Below are 22,348 nucleotides of genomic sequence, written 5' to 3'. Positions count from 1 at the left end.
TAATTTGAATCTAAATCTGCATGATTTTATATTTTACATAACTTATATGATTTTTAGGCATCCGCTCGAGAGTCACAACAAGTGACGCAGCAAGTTCGTACCGTACCACCCACTGGTCCTCCGAAGCCAGCGGGAAAAAAAGGCGGTGCTTTTGTGCCTCGGTACCGGTCGACGCTCGCAACAATGGTTGATATGTCCGATTTGACGGATGGTGCTTTACGTGAAATCGTTATGGATGAGAGTGTCTTCGGTATTGAATTCAAGTCACTTATTACACTTGATGACTTGGAGGAGATTTTTAAGCATGATCAACTAGGCGTCAATAACATGCACTCATACATTCGGTAATATTCCCTCATCCGATATATTATTTAATTAGTCCCACAATATAATTTATTTACACATTTCAATGAAAATAATCTAATGTTTATTATGTTTTTATTTAAGGTTGTTGTATGACAGAGTGTTGCGCGGGACTCCGTTGTCTAACAAATTCCGTTTCGTGTCTTCCGCCCACTGCAGCGGAATGGCAATTGATTCGGAACCGGAATCAGTTAGACAGTGCTTAGTAGATAGATTCATGTCCACTGGCAATACAGAATGTCTGCATCTTTGGGCGTATAATACTCGACCAGTAGGGTTAGTTTCTCATTCTTTGTTCATCTAATCTCTGTTTCTTTTGTGTATAGCAAAATTTTCATATAACCTATTGTTTTTATTTATAGAGCACACTGGTTGCTGCTTGCTATCAACCCTATAAGGGAAGTCGTGTATTATCTGAATTCGGTAAATGGTGAATGGACCAATTATCCGGCCATGAAGGACATCGTTGATTTGTAAGTGGGATCGTTCTAAATATATATTCGTGTATATTTATATATATATATTTACTTATTTGTGGGATTGATCTAAACATATGCTTTTATATATTTGTTAATTAGATCAATACAAGTGTTCCGAAGTCAACGGGACGCACAGGTATCCCGAACTAAATCTAGCAACATTACTTGGATCCAAGTGCAGGTACATTATTTTTCACAATGTTGCTTATAATATATTTATGCTACTTGATAAAACAATGCACAACTATAGAATCTTATTTGTTTTTCTATGTAGTGCCCGCAACAGAAAAACAGTTACGATTGCGGATACTTTGTATTGAGGTTTATGAAAGAAATCCTCCAGGCAAATCAATTAGAGATTCCGATCACGGTATGAATTTATAACTTAAGATAATTTCATATAATTTATTACATTTAACTAAATGTATCATTCATATTTTGTTTTTGTTTTGTAGTACCTTGACGAATTCCGTGCCACTGGATACCCGAGACTTAAGTTGGAAGAAATAAAAGAGGATTTGTGTCATTTTTATATTAAGCGCTTTTTCATGTAGGATTTGTGTCGAATTGAAGTACTATAATATTATTGATGTTGTAATGATGTATATATATAATATTGGATATTATAATGGTATTATATTAGTATATATATATATTGTCTTACTGATGGCTGAAATAATATCGTCGAAAATAAATTACAGGTCGAAAATATTACAGGCTGAAAACATATTACATGTCGAAAATATTACAGGTCGACTGGGAGGATTAAATTACAGGCTGCACATTAAAATACCTCATTTAGCTACTAAAGCGCTTTTTAAAAAAGCGCTCTTAAAGGACCACATACTAAAGCGCTTCTTTTTAAAAGCGCTGCCAAAGATTACTAAAAAAGCAAAAAAAAAAAAAAAAACAACATACTAAAGCGCTTTTGTAAAAGCGCTCTTATAGGGGGGGCTATAAGAGCGCTTTTTCTGGAAAAAGCGCTCTTAAAGCCCACCCTATAAGAGCGCTTTTACAAAAGCGCTTTAGTATGTTGCGTTTTTTTTTTAATTTTTTCTCTCACAGGTGGGCCTATCACAGCGCTTTTCTGGAAAAAGCGCACTTAAAGGGGGGCCTACCAGAGCGCTTTTTCCTGAAAAGCGCTCTTAAAGGGGGGCCTACAAGAGCGCTTTTTCCAGAAAAGCGCTCTTATAGGGGGGCCTACCAGAGCGCTTTTAAAAGCGCTTTCGTAGCCTATGCCAGCGCTGGCTTTGGCAGCGCTTTAAAGCGCTGTTAAAGGCCAAAAAAAGCGCTTTAAAAGCCCTTCCTCGTTGTAGTGTACATAGCCTAATACATGAATGCAAAAACCTACTGGGTTAACAGAGTAACCAAAATTAAACCTAATTTTCTTTAAGTATTTAAAAACTTCCACACAGTGATCAATGAGTTCCAAATGTTTTTATTTTATATCTTCAACAGCTGCATTGGCAGCATCACTAACAGTCTCATCAATCTTGTAGACGATCTCATAATTGGTTTTCTCCTTGAACTTCAGTAATACAGAGCTATTAGTGGATTGAATATAAACTTTTTGGCTCCCTAGTTTATCATAATCCTGTTTTTCTTATATCATGAATGACGACATCACTCACATTAATCCCGACTTTTCTGCAAGATAGGCTGCATTCTGATAACAGAAGAATGCAACATAATGTTATTCAATATAAAACGAAATTTGAAACAAGACATTTATAGGTCTAAAATTCAGCAACAAATAAGAAGTGGGAAGAAATATCCTTCATACAATTGAAAATGAAATCAAATCAGTTAAAATAATTTTTTTTCTCAAGACTGAAGTCATTCAACCAAGGCAAAATATCATTCTTATAATTGAACAAGAATGATATTTTTCTTTGGTTGAGACTTAAGTCAAAGATCTTACGTGGTTGAGACTGAGTGATATTTGCATGCTTCCATTAAAGCGAGACAACAAATTCAAATTATGAAGAACATTCATTGGACTAATGGATCATGTATAAATGACCAAAGTGAGCTGGAGAAGGAAGTTGTGGGATTCTTTATAAAAACTCATGGGAGAAGCTTCAAACAACCTTTAAGGTATTGATACAAATGCAATGAGAGCAGGAGCACAGTTAAATGCTGATCAGAGATAAATGTTAACCGCTACCGTTACATAAGAGGAGGTTCTCACAGCACTCAAAGTCATTGGTAATGACAAGTCACCGGGTATAGATGGATTTGGGGAGTATTTTTTCAAGAAAGCCTGGCGTATAATTAAAAATGATATGATGAAAGCGATCCAAGATTTCTTTACCAACAACAGAATATACAAGGCTGTCAATTGCTCAGAGTCAGTGGTCACTTTGATCCCAAAGCATAATCATGCAAAAGAAATTAAGGAATACATGCCTATAGCATGTTGTAGTACTCTCTACAAAATCATTTCAAAAGTGATAGCTAATAGATTGAGTAAGGTACCGGGAACAATTGTAGGAGATAATCAAGCTGCATTTGTAAAGGGACAAAACATACACAATCATATTCTCCTCACCTACGAACTGATCAAAGGATAGGAATAATACTCCAAGATATTTGATGCAGATGGACTTTCAAAAAGCGTACAATACGGTATATTTGAATGCACTAGAATGTATACTGAATGAGGTAGGGTGCCCAAGACCATAGTCACATAATTTGTAATATGCTTCAGTATGTGGTACGAATTTAGGTACGCGGTTCGCAAGTCTCAAAGAATTAGGTACGTGAGGGGTATACAGAGTCGGTACGCTATTTGGGTTCGTGGTACGTTAAAATAGAATAATCGATACGCTATGAAAAAAATTTATTTAATTAAAATAAATTCTCAATTTATTTAGTTATAAAATAATTATAATGTAGTAAAATATGGTTAACAGAAGAAGAAATGTGGCTAAGAATATTATGCAGGCACTAACATAAATTTGGTTAAAATGATATACAAATCCCACATCGTTACTTTGTTAGTTTCAAAATATAAGGCAGCTATAAAAACACTTGTAGTTTGGAGATGAGATAGAGTTTACATGAGGAGAATGGATCCTCTCCAATTTTCTTCCTCCAGCTTCCATCATGATCTAAATCTAATGACTAGTAATTAAGAAAAATATAATGATATAAAATATAAGTAGGCATAGAATATAGTCCAAGGGTTAAAATTGCTGCTGAATAAGGAGCAATTGAGGAAACATTTGAGAGAATCCTTACATGGTTGTGATTGGTTTTACATTGTCAGTAGTGCATATCCCTTTTTCTCTTAGTTTTAAATTGTCATTTTTTAATATTAAATATAATTATAACAAATAGGAAAATATTTTTATAAGATTTTTTTTATAAATTTTTTAAATATTAAACATAGTTTAAAAATATTTAATAATCATAATTATTTTGAGTAAGAATCTCTTTTTATGGAATTTTTACATATTAATCTAAACAAAAATAATCCAGTAAGGTGTTTCTTGATATGGAATTTTTAAATCTTAAACGCTAATTAAATCTGACGATTCATATCAATAGTTCTCGTTTCTCACAATAGATATTAGTTCTCACCGGATACACTATATATATATATATATATATATATATATATATATATATATATATATATATATATATATATATATAGCATGTTTGGATTGACTTTTAGAAGTCTCAGAATCAGTTCTAGAGGTGTAGAATTGATTATGAGTGATTTTGAGGTGTTTGTTTTATCAAAAGTAAAATTGATTCTATCTCCAGAATTGATTATACTTGAAGCTAGAATTTGAAGCTTCTACCTCTAGGATTGATTTTGGGTAAATTTTTACACTGAAATTATTTGTTCAATTCACTTTTACATAAATGTATTCAAACATAAATCAATTTTGTCGAACTCAATTATGTTAAAATCAATTCTATCAAACTCAATTCCACTAGAATCAATTTTGTTCATCGTCAATCCAAACATGTAAAATTGATTCTAATAAACTCAAAAACTAAGAATTGTAGCTTTTACTAGAATTGCTTTTGAAGGAGGAGTATTGATTTCGAAAAGTATCCAAACAAGAAAAAAAAACCAATTTTCAAGTTGAAGTAGACTAGAAGTGCTTTTGGAACTTGTAGAAGTCAATTCAAACACGCACTTAGTTGGTGGGGCTTAAGACTAATCACTTTATTATTTTTAAAGTGAAATTCTTTGGAAGTATAAAATTTTGTTACATCTGGTTCTTCTGTTGACGTGAATTCTGTGTGAATTTCAACGTATCAATTCGCAGAAGTACCACGAATCGGTACTCACGAACCAATTCGCGATTCTTCATATATATCTGTGAATTATGTAACTATGTCTAAGGCAGTTCACAAACTGGATCATGACTGCTGTAACTACCGTGTCATACAGATTCAATGTCAATGGACAGTATACTGATATTATGGAAGCAATGAGGGCCTGAGACAAGGTGACCCCACATCACCTTTACTCTTTGTAATTGTTAGACTATGTAGAATGGTTCATGGATTCAACACCATTATTTTTCACTTTTTATACTCCACATCATCTTCTTTCTCTTCCACCTAATAATTCAACACTCATTTAACTTTTACTCACTACAATAGTTTTGTTTAATAAAATTCAACACCCTACCCCGCCATTTTTATTTCATATTCTTATTTTCTTTTAAGTTTTTATTTTTATGATTATATATTAATAACATCGATTAAAATTAAATTAAAATAATTAAAACTTAAATAATTTTTTTAATTTTTTTTTAATTTAATAACTTATTTGAATTCTATTTTTCTAATTTTATATTTCACTAAAAATATGGTTTGAGCTACAAACAAGAGTTTATTTGAGGTTAAATAGAAAAATTAGAGAAAAAATTCAATTTTTTTCTGTGTCCAAATATAATGAACCAAGTCTCTATTTATAGAGAAAAATAATGAATTTTGGTGAAAATAAAATTAAATAAAAATTGATTTACTATAAAATAATTAATTGCAAATAATTAAGGTGAGATGAAAAATCTAAACAATCAAAACAACCAATAAGAATTTGCAAAGTATTATAGTGACCCTCACTCCCTCCTCATTCAACATGTTGAATGTTTTCAACACCAATCAATCCAATCATTTTCAACACCTCACTCAACACATCATCATTACAATTCAACTATTGAATATTTTTTTCAACACCTCCATTGTAAGTGGTCTTATGGAGTTTTTAAATAGATGCCTTAACAAGATGCAGGAAGATAGTAACTTCAACTATCACCCCAAGTGTGAAAAATTGAAGATTACTAATTTATGCTTCGCCGATGATCTTTTATTGTTTTGAAGATGAGATAGAGTTTCTGCGGAGATGATGATGAACACTTTCGGACAATTTTCTAAAGTGACTGGAATGGTTGTAAATCCCTAGAAATGTAGATTATATTTTGCAGGAATGAAGACAGAGACTAGGCAGGACATTCTTCGCATCACTGGATTTCAAAAGGGTCAACTGCCTTTTAAATATTTGGGTGTAAAATTAAGCATTGGACCTCCCAAATGTTAACGTATGCAGGACGATTATAGCTTATCAATAGTGTAACATTTGCATTAACTAATTATTGGTTGCAAGTTTTCCATATTCCCAAAAGCATGATTGATAGATTTATGTATAGTAACCCTAGATCTAGAAATGCATAAAAAGATAATAAGATAAAACAACTTTTCTTCTTACTTCAAAAGGAGGCTGCATACAAAATATTTATATAGTAGGGTTTACTATCCTACTTGGGCCATGGGCCAGCAAATACTAAAATATTCAGTCTTATAATTAATACAAACAGCAACTAATTGCACCTCTTAATATTCAATAAAATCCTTCAGCATGCTTGATCTCTTTTTAATTATATTGGGCCTTGTTTTCTGCATAACAATGATCCATAAGATAAAGTCTATCTGTCGAATCTTTTTATGGACAGGATAAAAGAAGATATCGATGAAACTAGTTACAAAAGAATTATAGAACCGAAAATAAATTTGAGAAATAAATTTCGAATATAGAGGCAAATTACATATGACCAGTGTTTTAAAAACCGGACCGAACATCAAACCGGTGAGGGTACTGAGTCACTAGTTTATTGGTCGAACCATTGGATCACTGGTCGAACCGCATGACTAAACCGGATTAAACCGGATAACTCGGTTGAATAGACCGGTCGTTATAATAAAATTATATAGGTATAAAACATGTCGAACATGATAATTCGGTCGCTACAATATATAACTGGCACTTAAATTTTTTAAAACTATCATATCTTAAATAAATTCACAAGTTCATAATTTAAATTCAAATTTTAAACATAGGTATCAGACATAATAAAATAGTACAAAATTATAAAGTATATATTTGCAAACAAATTTAATCGCAACATAATATAATTGAATAAATTATAATAAATAACTTCATTGTCTAGTAAATTGAATTTCAAAGAAGAAAAAATTATTTCAATGTTGGTATCTCCTTTTTTAATATCGAAATCATCTGCAACAAAATCAACCGCATCCGAAACATTTTTGTTTTTATTTTTATTTTTATTTTCTATTTTTATCTTTCATTTTTTATTTTAATTTTTTATTAAAATAATTAAAATGATGTTTTTTAAGTTTTTAAAATAAAAAAAATTAAAAATGCATTTAAACCACTGGTTCTGGAAAACCGCCGATTTTTCTGTTTTTTCCGGTTTATATCAGTTTTGACTGGTTCACACCGGTTCAATGACATATCTGATCCAGCAATCGAACTAGACCGGTTACCTGGCCGGTTCCCAATTCAACAAATCCGATCGGCCGGTCCGGTCCAGTTTTTAAAACACTGCATATGACAACCAAAGACCAATTAAGTGCTCAAAGGATATGTAATTTCACTTTAAAAGACGGTATCCAAAATCAACATTCAATAAGAAATCATATAAAATTAGTGTATCATGTTTAATATATTATAGAAACATGTACTTGATAGAATTTGAGAGACGTTTATCGGAAGAGTGAATATGAGATGATTATTACCCTCATTGTTGTTAAAGGTTTTCACTGTATATTAATCGTTTAATGGAGCAATACTTAAATAACTAAATGACTGAGGACGAAGACCTCTCATTAAATTTAACTGAATAGTCCAACCCATAACGTATAATAATTTTTTATAATTGATTAATTAAATAATTAATCTTATATGAGAGAGTAAAAGAGAAATGAGAAGGAGAAGTATATTATGCATTTTTGATTAAAAATGCGTTTGGAGATGCATTTCCATATTATTTTTTGACATAAAATTGGGGTTTAACTCAAAAAACAAATGAATTGTGTATGATTGAAATACGTTCAAAAATATATATTTTTTTTATTCTATAACTAGTTTGAATTTTTTTTAGGGTGTGAAAACAAGTCTTAAAGTGGAAAGAACAATCTTCTATAGCATTTCAAAGTTTATTTTTGGGTTAAATAAATTTTTAGTCCCTATAAATATGTCACCCTTCAATTTTAGTCCGTATAAAATTTTTCTTCAAACAATCGTCCTCGCAATATTTTCCATCCTTACAATTGCTCCCTCCCGTTAGATTCTAATAACGGAGGCTTATGTGGCATGCCACGTGGAAGAGTTTTGATGACTGGAAAATGGTTTTACCTACGAAAAACAAATATTTGTCACTGAGAGTTCAACCGTACATTTGCATCTTCTCAAACGCAACCAATGCTTCTTTATTAAACCCACACCACGTAGCTCCACAAATCATCATTGTCCAACACATAACATCTTTATCCTCCATCAACTTAAAAATCATCGCTTCAACTTGTAGATGTTTCATTTCATATCATATACCTCATAGGTTTGTGTAATACGGTGGGAGAACTGACCTTAAAATGTTGCGGATAGCAAGAGTCGCCACCGACTTTTATTTTATCCAATTGGAAAGGCAAAAAGAATAGGAAAGACCTTTTAAAAGAGATTGAGTTCGGGGGTAGGTACTTATACAAAGGGAAGGTGTAAGCACCCTTTGTATCCATGTTTATCCATGGGCTCTTAATTGCTTAGCTCACTTGTTTGTTTTCAAAATGTTTGAAGTGTAGTGTGTGAATAGGAAAAAGATTTTGATAAGGACTTTAGCTTGTAAATAAGCGTAGTCTTTTTGAAAATATTCTTTGAAAAGAAGTGGGAAAATTTGAAATTTGAATAGTGAGTAAGCAATTTAAAGCAATTACCCTAAGTTTAGATTTTCTGTTCTTTAAGACTTTAGTTGGAAAGGGCTATCCATACCATAAAGAGGGCAGATAGTCCTTTCATTGGATTTGAAAAGGGTCACCGGATTTATCGTTCTCCATAATACTGTCCCTACCATAAAGAGGGCAGGTAGTCTTTAGGGAAGGATATAATAGTCATTTTAGGCAACCAGTGAGGATACCTTAGCATTCGAATGGACGATCATCATTTTATTCGTGGCAACATCGGGGGACTAGACCTCATATGATGATTTTATTCGTAGGCAGCAGGCTAAGGTATCCTCGTATTCGAGGGACTTGGCTATTCTGTTTAAATCGAAAGGCAACAGGAAGCATAAGAAGGGTTACCATTAAAGGTGTGTGTGTCACAATCAAGTGATTCATTGGACAATCATTGGAGTTTTTGAGATGAGAAAAGAAATTCGCGCGATTAAAAAAATGAGGGTTAGAGGTATTTGTGGTGATAAATTCTAAATCTCGAAGGTTAACCTAAAATTAAATTAATTAGCCTAAAAATAATTATTAGCCTAAAAATAAATTAAGTAGCCTAAAATAATTATTAGTTTAAAAATAAAGAATATGATAAACTCCTAACCCTAATTCATGAAAATAGACAACATCTACCTATTATATATATTTTAGGGTTAATAGTTAAAAAATAGATTTTACCAAGGTTTTCAAGGGCAATGAAACAAACAAATAAGTGTAAGGAAGAATTGACACCTGCTCCCCTTTGGCCAAAGGAGCTACCTGCAAAAATAAGATAATAATAACACAAGAAAATAATTGGGGTTTAGCAAGAAAAGAATTGGGGTTTAGCAAATTAAATTATGGACAAAATTATGAATAACCTTGATTTTGCCAAATACCATAAGGTTTTTGGCCAAATATGAATAATCTTGATTTGGCCAAATACCAAAAGGTTTTTGGCCAAAAAGTAATTGGGGTACCATTCACTTGGTGAGTCCGTAGACAACCTGTTCATAAACTAACGCAGTGTTACGGTTAAGAAAACAAATGGAAAAATAGAAAAGTGATTAAAATAAAATCAAAAAAATATAAAAACCTGATTATAAATCAAATAAAATAAGAACACAAACCTACAATTTTTTTTAGATTTTTTTGAAAATATGAAAATAGAAATTAAATCAAATAAAATAGAAAAAAGAGGAATTTACGATTTTGAGGGTCGAAATCCAAGGAGTATTGTTCTATGATTTTTTTCTGAAATTCTGGAAAAAATTCGGAGCAAATCGAAACAGTAGTTTCAGAATTCGACTGATAGGCTGAAAAATTTATTATTGTGCTGCAACCGAAATTGCAACCCTGAAGAAGGAGAAGTAGGAGAAAATATTTTTCGTGTTTGTGAGAAGAGAGAGAGAGTGGGCGTAAGGGTTAAAAATGTTAGTCCTATTTATCATCATGAATTAGGCTAGAAGAAAAACAATTATAGTAAAACTATGGACCAAATCAAAGCCCAAAAATTAATTTGTTTTAATTCTAATAAAAAATTAAATCAATCTAATTTAATAAGATTGACTTGCTCCCTAAGTTATAAAAAGTGCTAAAAATAGGACAAATAAGATTAGAAACTTCTTTTTTGGATTTTTTTTAATATTTTATGATTTTTGGTGATTTTTTTGACTAAAAATGAATAAAAAGTTAAAATTGCTTATTTTAAAAAATGCCTATTTAATTAATACGAAAATTAAAAATAAAATGATAAAAAATGAATTTTTTGTGATTTTTTTATTATAAATGAAAATAAAATTAAAATTATAGTTAGAAACAAATAAAAAAATGTGTTAGAAGTGGGATTTGAACGCGAGACTTTGTGCTTCCAAGCCTTACCTCCTTACCAATTGCGCTATATTATTTGTTTGAAATAAAAGCCAATTGAAAGTGTATGAAGCATGGGAAAACATTTTGCTATTTATTAAAATATAAATAATTTAAGAGTAAACTATTATATTTTGCATTAGACTTTAAATCGAATATTTATAAAATTCAAGACGTCAATGTGAATGACCTCAAAATTTTTATAAAAAATCCAATTTTGAAAGAATTTGAATATTTGAATATGGTGGGCCAATTTTAGGTATGACAGTTTGGCACATATACTTCGATTTAAAATCTTAACAAACATACATTCACTCTATATGCAGAACATTTAATCTCTAAAATATTTCTTACGTTTACTCTATATGTCATGTAGGAGTTTACTATAATCACGATAAAATTATGTATTATATGTCATTTTATGATTAAAACGTTGCGAATTCTTCATAAAAATATGACGATATCATTTTTTGTGTTGATTTGTCCGTCTGCTTTTGCATTTGGGGAAGGAGAAGATGCATCTAGGCTATAATGACGGATTCTGAGTTTTGTACATGGATCTTCATCTTCTTAAATACTTTTACTGAAGATTTCTAGGCTATAGCGACAGTTTCTGAGTTTTGGAAATGAATCTTCATCTTCTTAAATACTTTTAGTGACAATTTAAGGCTTTTAGTGACAGATTCTAGGTTTGATATGAATCTTCATCTTCTAAGATATTTTTAGTGACGGTTTATTATAGTTTTAGTGAGGGGTTTCTGACTTTTAGTGACGGACAGTCTTCCACATGGCATCTGATAAAGAAGATTTTTGTGAATTCATATTGTCTGCATGATTGGTAATTGATAAATTTAAATTCATCCATTATAAACTTTACTTTAAGAAATAATACTTTAGATTTTTAATGGTTTATTATATCAATATTTAGAAAAATAATTAGGTTGTATAGGATGAGTTGAAGGGATAAATTAATTTTAGTTCTAAGTTGTAAAATAATAAAACTATAGGTATGTCATTGAGACTCAATAAGTGTAGGATAAAAATATTGTTAGATAATATTGGTTTAGTCTTAAGTTTAAGTGATATGAGAGTGACTTACATAATTAGAGGTTTATCTGCAAGGCTATAATTGTGAGATAAATTTATAACTATTATGGGATAACCATAATGGATTAGATTTAGGATGATTAAGAAAGTGATTGATGCCTTACAAGAATTAGTGAGAGTGAGATGTATTGAAGTTCTTTGTACTCCTATTCTGCTTTCTGAGTTAGGAATATATATAATACCACATGCATAAGAAGTAAAGGTGGAGAAGCATTGCATGATATGCATTAATTTCATGATTGTGTGTATGATTGAATCATTTGATGTATGTGTTGTTTGTGTGCTCAATTTATATTATTATACCATTTATCATGATGTAAAACGTATCTCACCCCTTTCTTTTATGTGTCTTCTTTTCTTATGTTTTTATTTATGTACAGATGAATATCAATATGATTTTTTAAAATGAAGATTGGTTTTCTATTGAGAAGTGGAGTAAAGGTTTACATATTATTTTACTTGTTGCTATGACTTATTATATGTCAATTATATGGAATACAATTCTAAATAATAGATTTTTCTTTGTATTCTAAATATGATATTTATAAAAATGTTTATTTCAAAATATACAAAAAAAAAAAATTAACTCATTTTTTATAAATTAAAACATAAATTTGAAATCTAATAACATAAATATACATTATTGAAGATTAAAACATAGTTAAAATCATAACTTTTTCAAAACGATGAATCTCAAAAAAGATTTTAATATTTAAGTTATTATTTGAAATTTTGATATCCAAAAAAAATTATCTTAAGATAGTAAAATACCTAAAATAATATTTTTTAAAAAATCTATACAAACCAATTTTTTATTTGAAGCTTTATTTTAAAAAAATACACTTTTTTAACAAAAATATGTTACACTATAAAAATTATTTTAAAAAAGAGCTTAAACAACATGCCCATAATGACATCTGGGTTAGGTTGTTACTACTGTCTCTTTTTATATTTTTATTTTAAAATTTTCTATTTATATAATATTTTAATTTAAAATGATAATTTTTTTATTAACGTGTATAATTTAAATTATTTCATTTCATGTTTTATTATGTGATTTTACAATCTTTAGGAAAAAATTCGAAACTTATATTGCCATAATTGGTCAGGCGGATGGTATCTTTCTTTTATACTCTCAATCAAGTAAAACTTACAAAGTACTCCTTCCGTCTTATATTATATACCATATACATTAATTATTTAGTGAATATGAAAAGGTAAAATGAGGGAAGAAGTATATAATAAGAGATTACTTACAGTTGAATAGTCTGCATATCACTTTTGATGAATCTTATCCGAGAAATGTCAGAAAAGATAGGTCTTTTCATGATGCGGGTGTATCTTCAGAAGATATACTCAAAAACACAAAAGAAGGAGCTGATCAACCTAAGGTAGAAAAATTTGAGGAGGAACAAGATGGCGATCCTAAAAAGGAGATGTATAAAATCCAACTAAAGTGGATGATCTTCCTTGTCTGGGAGAACTTCCATAGATTATCCAATCGACAACATTCTTGGAGATATCACCAAAGGCATGACTACATGCTCTAAGATAAGTAATATATGTTATCACTTTGCATTCGTGACACAAATTGAACTTAAAAGCGCAAAAACGTCTACTTCATGAGCATGCAAGATGAGTTAAATCAATTTAAAAGAAATTATGTGTGGGACCTTGTCCCACCTATGAGAGATCATCAAGTTATAGGAGTTTCTAGAAACAAATTGGACGAAAATGGAGAGATAATAAGAAATAAACACACCTAAACTTATGGTCTGGTTTCCCGACTCGAGGCTATACGCATTTTTTTACTGGCGTTTCAAAATTTTCAAATTATTTTAAATAGATGTAAAACTAATTTTCTTAACGCTAAAAATCTCTAATCTATTTTTTCTGTTTTGTTTTGTCCTTACAATTAATAGCATAAGTTTTATCTTAAATTTTGTCTTTATCATGTCTTATCACATTTTCCTTGGAATCTTGAATATAATCTCAAGTCCTTAAACGAATAGGTTTTTTTTTTATTATGTTCAATCATGCGACAATCATGTGCAAAAGTTATTTTATATCCTTTGTCACATAGTTGATTAATGCTAAGTAGGTTATTTTTAAGACCTTTAACAAGCATAACATCATTTATAGTAGTATAATAGAGATTACCTACACTTTCTTTCCTTTACCAACAAGTATATAACCATTGTTTTTATCTCCATAGGTCACATACCTTGTCTCCATAGGTCACATACCTCTTCTTATTGAAGGTGATTATTGACGCAAGGAGATAATAGGTATCCAGAAGAGAACTTTGACATTTAAATGGAATAGAAAAGTAATTAAAAGAAAATCACTACTTACCAAAATTGAGAAAATGAGTTAATAAATTTAATTAGTCTAACAAATAGAAATATTAGACTTTAATGTGGTATCCAAGTTACTGATTTATATTAGAATTCTAAAAAAAATAAAAAAATAAAATAATAATAATAGTAATAAACAACTTTAACTAAAATTCTTTAGGCGTGGTTCTTATTATTTTTCAATAAAAATATGATAGCTATATAATTTCATCCCACACATACAATTTCATACACTTGTCATATTTTTATTGAAAAACTAGTGTAATACACGTGCGTTCGCACGGGTACCCGTTCTGGCACGCTTATTTTGTTCAATATTTTATTTTTTATAGAAAAAAGATATTTGGATCAATTGATCAATAATTTTATATTCCCGTTAATATTTAATATTTTGATCAATAATTTTAGGTTATTGTTAATATTCAATATTTTGATCACTAACTTCATGTTCCCGTTAAAATTCAATATTTTGATCAATAAACATCATTTTCCCGTTAATATTCAATATTTCGATCAGTAATTCATGTTCTCGTTAATATTCAATATTTTATTCAGTAACTTCACGTTCTCGTTAATATTCAATATTTTGATCAATAACTTCATGTTCCTGTTAATGTTTAATATTTTGATCAATAATTTAGGTTTCCGTTAATATTCAATATTTTGATCACTATCTTCATGTTCTCTTTAATATTCAATATTTTGATCAATAAACTTCATTTTCCCGTCAATATTCAATATTTCAATCAATAAGTTCATGTTTCCGCTAATATTCATTATTTTTATCAGTAACTTCGTATTCCCGTTAATATTCCAAATTTGTTCCCGTTAATTTTCAATAATTTGATCAATAACTTCATGTTCCCGTTAATATTCATTATTTTGATCAGTAACTCCGTGTGCTTGTTAATATTCATTATTTTGATCCATAACTTTGTGTTCCCGTTAATATTCTAAATTTGTTCCCGTTAATAATCAAAAAAATTATCAATAACTTAATGTTTATGTTAGTATTCTAAAAGTATATGTATTTTCGTGTTCCCGTTAATGTTCAATAGTTTGCCAATAATTTTGTGTTCCCGTTAATATTTATTATATATTTTCATTAGTAACTTGGTGTTTCCGTTAATATTTAAAATTTGTTCCCGTTAATATTCAAAATTTGGATCGGTAACTTAATGTTTTCGATAATATTCAAAATTTTGATCAGTAACTTCGTGCTCCCGTTAATATTCAATATTTTAATCAATAACTCCGTGCTTCGGTTAATATTCAATATTTTAATCAATAACTCCGTGCTCCGGTTAATATTCAATATTTTGATCAGTAACTCCGTGTTCCCAGCAATATTCAATATTTTGACCAGTAACTTCATGTTCTCGTTAATATTAAATAATATTTTGACCAGTAACTTCATGTTCCCGTTAATATTAAATAATATTTTGACCAGTAACTTCATGTTCCCGTTAATATTAAATATTTTGATGAGTAACTTCATATTCTTGTTGATATTCAATATTTTGTTTAATAACTTCATGTTCATACCATATGTGCGTACCATATAAGTACTCGTGTTTTAAAAAAATAAGAAATTAGGATTTGAATCAACAATATATTTTTCCCGTCTATAAAATAATAAATATTATTTTTGTTTTGACACTATTTATAAAATATATGAATTAATAGTAAACTTAGTCCCGTTTATAAAAATTTGTTTAAAAATATTTGATGATAGTAAAAATATTTTATATTAACAAAAATCTTAATTTGAAAAATTAAAATGAAAAAATATTCAATTAAATTATATAATTTAATTAGTAATAACTATTTAATATAATTGATTAAAATAAATTTACAAATCAAATATATTATTCCATATATGATAATATTTGAATGAAAAGTTAATTATTCCTATATATAAATATTTTTGTTTTAGGATTATTTATAAGAATATTTATATCAATATTAAACTTATTCTCGTTATTATTCAATATTTAATTTGTGTTAATATTAAAGTAGCATGAAACTCCCAATATACAAAGATTATTAAACTAATTCATTAACCATTACAACACAGTTCAAATATAATATGGAAGTCTCAGTATAATCTTTGGTATTTTTAGTATTTTTTTTATATAAGTATAATATTTATTAAAACTACAATCAGAGGATATACCAGTAACCTAAATGATATGATACAATAAAACTAACACATGACGAAAAATAATACTTGTCAACTTTAGCCATTGAAGAAACACTTGGAGGGAAAGAGTTGTAACATAGTAAATAATATATTCATAAAATCTGTAAACTACTTAACATTGCATACAAGATTTATTCTATAAGGTATATAGTACTATAACAAAAATCAAATATTATTCACTGTCCTCCATTTATGCACTCCCAAAAACAGCATAGTCTTTGGCAAAAGCAACAACCCTAAAACTTGATGGAATAAGATTTCTAGTGTCCATCGTTGGTCCTATCTTCAAAATAATCTTGTCATCTATCTTTGCTACATAAAGGTCAGCAGCAGCCAGAATGTTCAGACTGCTTTTCTTTCACTACAAAAAAAATGACATATTGTGACACACACCTATAGTGACGCCTTCTTATTAGTCACTAAAAAAATATGACTTTTACCTACGGTTAACTTGTCACTATTTGTCATTGAATAAAGATCACATTGTGACTCAGCAAAAAAGATTATTATATTTTTTTTCATTAAAAACAACAGAAAATATATAAATATATTTTTTAACAAAAGTTAATTTTTTTCTCTAGTTAATTTTTTTTCTTACTAGTTTATTGATAATTCAACAATTTCATTTTCATATTTTATAATCTCAAATTAATTTTATTCTTCATTGAAACCTTTACCCAATCACTTCATCTTCATAATCAAAAATCACTTCATCTAAGCCTTTCCCCTAATCAAAATCACTTCATCTTCATAATCAAAAATCACTTCATCTTCTTCGACCACCGAAATCGTTTTCTTCTACTCTCTGCAAATTATTCAATCTCTTCATTTCATCATCTGAAAATCGCCAATCGATAGAACATGGAAGCAAAATTTCTCTTAGGTTAAGTATCTATCGTTTTCTTCTACTTTCTTTTAATTGATCTGGAGTTTATGTGTTTTTATATTCCATTTTCGTATTCAGATCTAAAAAATATTGTGAATTTAATTTTGGATGCAGAGCTAAAAACAAATTTGAATTGATCTGAAGTTTCAGATCTATACTGGCTTCAATCAATGGATTCCCATAATCTGGGACGCTAGGCATAAATTGGAGACTCGAATGCGACTTCATGATTTAAGGTATATAGCAATTTTGAAGATATTGGTTTTTTTCCATTAGTTTCCTGATAGGAAGTAATTATTGTTCATTGTGCTTGACAAATATAGTATTTCTTTCCACTGTTATGATTTCTTACATTTCAACCGATGAATTAATAGTTATGGTACTTGATATGATTAGCTGGAAATCTGTAACGTGTATGATAGAATACTATGCTTCCTTCCATTCTGATGATTTTATATCTATGTTAAAATAGCTTGAAAAGTGGGTTGTTTTGTAGTTATGGTATCTGAAATGGAACAGACATCAATAATGTTAAATCAAACCGTTATCAGCTGTTTCGTACCTAGTTAACGAACTAGAAGATAACCTACGACTTTCCGATTAACTCTCCCTGACTTAGACAAGAGTTTATGTATTATTTCAATAGGTTTTCATGAGAGAGACACATTGTTTCCAGCGAGTTGCAACAGCGATACGATCGTTGTGTTGCGTTACTGCAAGTTCAAAAAATGCCTGGCAAGCAGTTAGTAATGTTTTGACGTGTTCAGAAAGTGGTTACTAAAGTTACGGCGTGTTTGGCGAGCATTTAATAGTGTTATGGCGTGGCCGACGAGTGGTTATTCAAATCTGTTGTTGCATTAGCTTTGTGTGTAGGAGGAATTCATTCCAGTCTTGTGTTCATACTCTTCACTCTCTTCTTCCTTCCTCTCTCAAAATCACTTTTGTATGTTTTATTTCTTTATTCTTCTCTTTTTATTTTTACATCAATTATTTTAATTCACGGTGTTAAACTGGAATTGCAATTTGCATGTCTTTATTCATGGTGTTAAATTGGAATTGCAATTTGCATGTCAGGATTTTCGCTTTGATCACACTGTTTATGGTCCTTCCTGTGAACAAGAACAGTTTCCTAGCCCAAAAATTATCCAGGTAATTTATTATTTCCTTTATTATCCTTACCTTAATCATTTCCTTTTTTTAGTTTGAAATAATAATAGTAATATAAAGAAAATGCACAAGCTTACCAATTTTCTTTCTCTACATTTCAGATTCATATGTAAACATGTTTGCGGTTATTTTCCTATCACCCTTCACTTAGAGGATGCAGAAGCTTTCCATCATGACCAATCTTATGGTTTGTATTATTAATCTAAAAAAAAGTTAGAATTTTTAATTATCTTTTTTATCCATATTTTTTGTACTTATAGTTTGTCTTTAAAACTAAAACTAATTTGAGCTAATCAACACACTTGACAAGGGCATTTCTTTCTCAATTTTCATTGTGCAACCTAGTTGTTTTATTATAGTTTGAAAAGGAGGTTGTGATTTGTTATCAGAAAATTATAGTTTTTTTGCAACCAAAACAGAGTGAATGTTATTACATATTGTTTTGATGTCATAAATATGCCTTTGTAGCTTATTTTTATCGTTTCAGGAAAGTATACCTGTAGAATTTGTGAATAAACCTGGCAAATGGGCCGAAAACATCAAAATTTTGGATCCGTCGGAAGAAGGTTGCAGGCTTGGACCTATTGTCAGTGTGAATCACTTGGAGCATGTGCATGGAAGAAGCTTTCAAATTGGTTGAGCGTCGAGAACCTTTACACTCAATCACCAGATCAGTTGTTTCTGGCCATGGCTTGTAATAGTAACGCAACACATGAAAAGGTATGTTCTAAGTCTGTTTGTCTATTTTCTTCTTTACATCCATGTAATCTTGTGATGCTCCTTATATATTTTGTGTTGTACTTAAAGTGTTTTCTCAAGGCTTCTGGGTGTTGTACTTTGTGTTAAAGAATCCAAGAAAATCATGTGGTCACTAGCATATCATAAAGCTTCTACTGTATTAACCAAATGGAACAGATGCACTTGGCCTTGCAATTTCAAATTAATTATTTTCTAATTATATTCACCTTTTAACAGCAATGTAGGCAATCGTAAGGTAGAAAAAATCTTGATTTCACATGCTAGCTTCATAATTGTGGTGAGTTTTTGGAGCTTCAATGATTTTTGGGATTGGGGTTTCCTTATGAAAAACTTATTACTGCTATTCACTTAGTTTTAAAGCACGAATAACTTTCCATATGCTACTTCTCTTATATAGATGAAAACACCCTAGCTGAATCATTTTCCACAGCGACATCCCCAGTGAAAGAACTCCGCCTCCAAACGATGTATGCCACCTTAGTAGTGCAGCGAGTGCAGTCATAGGCTTTGATGGCGTTGGAAGCGTTGAGCCACAAAAGCATACTTTTTTCTGTGTATAGATACGTGACGCTACACCCAATGGGCCGTTGGGGAGCACAAATGAAGCACTGACTTGCGTGGCTTGGCACCTTTAACCAAAAAGGCAAAGCCACTAAGCTTACGATATTTCTGCAAAACGGTTTTCGCGAAAAGGATGCATCATTAATTTTGGATTCCTGGATTCATCATGGCTGTACAAAGAAGCGTGTTCAGATTCATGTATTCTTCTAAAATTTCTTTCAGCTCCAGTAGTTTATGTTTGGCTGCATGTGAGTTATTTTCTGACCACCCAATATTCCAATTTCATCTATCGTTCTGCCATTGCCCATTTTTTGCTAGTGAGTTATTATTTGCAGTTTTGATAGAATAGGTTTTGCTAGAAATAATATTGAGTTACCTTTGAAAAGTTACTTGTGTTGCATGTAGGAAGAGTTAAAGAAGCATATGATGATAGAGGAGGCATGCAGCTCACATAATTCTCAAGCCACCAAAGATTCTACATGCAGGAAGAATGATACTTATTCAAAGGGTAAAGGGTCAGATTTAATTTTAGTTACAAAATATTCTAATGTTGTTTTTCTCTTTAAAGTTTCATGTAAATTGAGTTATTTCAAAGTATATATTTTAATAAATATTTATTTATTATTTCAGGAACAGTTTAGATTAAGATGTATGAAAGTGAGGATATGAGACTAATGTGAAGATACAAATTAGAATACAAATATATGTGTTTTTTTTTAAGATTCATATTTTGTGTAAGATTCTAAGTATACAGATGGAATGAAGCTTCAAATGTTGAAATATTTGATTTTAATAGAAAATGGGGTAATTATTTAATTTTTGTCATGATTTTTAATGTATTTAAAAATATTTATAATGAGAAATTTAATTTTAATATAAGTAATATTCCTCAATTAAATTAAAAAGTAAAATTATAATTTATTTAATTTTGATATAATAAAAATCCTATTTTTAAAGTTTTAGTGACGGCTAAAAGAAAATAATCTGTAGGTATATATAGTATCTATTATTTGTGATGCTTATGACTGTAGGTAAAAATTTAACCGTAGCTAAAAGTTATTGTGACACTCAATTTGTTGTCACACCACGCCCCCTTAAAGTTGACGCCAAAGGTGGGTGTCACTCAAAGTCCTATGAACCTCTACCTACAGATTATTGATTTTTAGTGACACTTTTTGGGTGTCACGGGAAGTCAATTTTCTTGTAGTGTTTTCTCGTTCATCCCATTCTTCGGTCTTGTTGAAGCCAATTTCGTTATCTCATCCTTCAAACCCCAATCAATGAAATGATCATAGAATATTGATGGTGTTCCGGGATGTGTTAGAATATATGCATAACCCTGCATTACTTTATGAGAAGGAAATGGCCAAAGCCTCTGAGATGAACCTGTATTATGATCATGGGTTTAAATAGCGGTTGCAGCTGCGGTTGCGGTTGTAGTCACTGCAGTTGCGTCTATTGTAGTTGTTGCGATGCGGAATGCGGTCGTTGCGGTGTGAATTTATATTTATGAACATAAAATATTATATTTTATTATTTATTTTCGATTTCACATATCTTCTATTTCCTCTCTAAATTTTCATCTATAACTCATTAATAATTCATCACCCCTTTAAATATCACTATTTCTTTTAAAATATATCTTAAATCTACGATATAATTAAAAAAGAAGGTAGACCAAATAATTTTTGCGAGCATTGCATAATCTCTTGCGGCCTAATGCGGTCTGATGCGGCTTGATGCGGCCGATACAGTGTTATGATGCGGCCGATGCGGTTTTTATTGTGATTTGCAATCACACCGCAATTGCGGTATGATGCGGATGCAGACACTACCGCAACCACAATATTGCGGCCGCATCAGGTGATGCGGTCCGCAATTTAAAACCATGATTATGATTATCAATAAATGTTGCACCGTTTTTGGGTTTTATATCGATCAATATACAGGTGGTTTGCCGTTTGAATCTTTCAACCTCCATAGTTTCCCTTGTACAACAGCTTGAAGAATCCCTTTGGTGGTAAAATTAAATGTGGTAATAACACCGCCACCAACACCTTCAACCCAGTTAGCAAGTTCGTCTCTCAGCGCGTCTTGGTTAGAGTTAATCTTCCCATCACCACTGTTAGAAAGTGAGTTAAAATACTCTCCAACTGCAAAATCTGGTTTAGTGTTCTCCACGTAAATTTTAGTTATGCTAGGAGCATACCCTTTGACGAAATCGAATCTCCATCCAGAGAATCCGATTTCGGTTTTGAACCAGTTCAGCCATTCGGATAACTCGTTTTGTACTTGTGGATTGAGATGATCAATGTCAGGTGTAGCTTGATAGTAATCTTATCAGTAA

General features: G+C 30.4%; 2 long non-coding RNA genes and 1 pseudogene across 9 annotated transcripts; 2 read left to right on the top strand and 1 right to left on the bottom strand.

Moving 5' to 3' along the window:
- Positions 1 to 590: 590 nt before the first annotated feature.
- On the top strand, positions 591 to 1,023 carry LOC131599855 (uncharacterized). Its single transcript, XR_009282933.1, has 3 exons — positions 591 to 639; positions 726 to 836; positions 942 to 1,023. It is a non-coding gene; the product is annotated as an uncharacterized LOC131599855 (long non-coding RNA).
- A 15,795-nt stretch (positions 1,024 to 16,818) lies between these two features.
- Positions 16,819 to 22,329, bottom strand: LOC131598015 (alpha-amylase-like; annotated as a pseudogene).
- On the top strand, positions 17,288 to 20,849 carry LOC131595390 (uncharacterized). 8 transcript variants are annotated; one of them, XR_009281841.1, is made up of 9 exons: positions 17,288 to 17,511; positions 17,629 to 17,750; positions 18,589 to 18,663; positions 18,783 to 18,868; positions 19,169 to 19,401; positions 19,657 to 19,717; positions 19,838 to 20,249; positions 20,407 to 20,509; positions 20,632 to 20,838. It is a non-coding gene; the product is annotated as an uncharacterized LOC131595390 (long non-coding RNA). The 8 variants fall into 8 exon arrangements; XR_009281844.1 differs by adding an exon at positions 18,161 to 18,457 and having other exon boundaries at positions 19,169 to 20,249; positions 20,632 to 20,847; XR_009281845.1 differs by lacking the exon at positions 19,657 to 19,717 and having other exon boundaries at positions 19,871 to 20,249; positions 20,632 to 20,840.
- Positions 22,330 to 22,348: the final 19 nt, after the last annotated feature.

Source organism: Vicia villosa, linkage group LG4 (assembly GCF_029867415.1).
Source record: "Vicia villosa cultivar HV-30 ecotype Madison, WI linkage group LG4, Vvil1.0, whole genome shotgun sequence".
Taxonomy (NCBI): Eukaryota; Viridiplantae; Streptophyta; class Magnoliopsida; order Fabales; family Fabaceae; genus Vicia; species Vicia villosa.
Note: the sequence above shows the minus strand (reverse complement) of the source record. Positions and strands in the feature narration are given on the sequence as shown.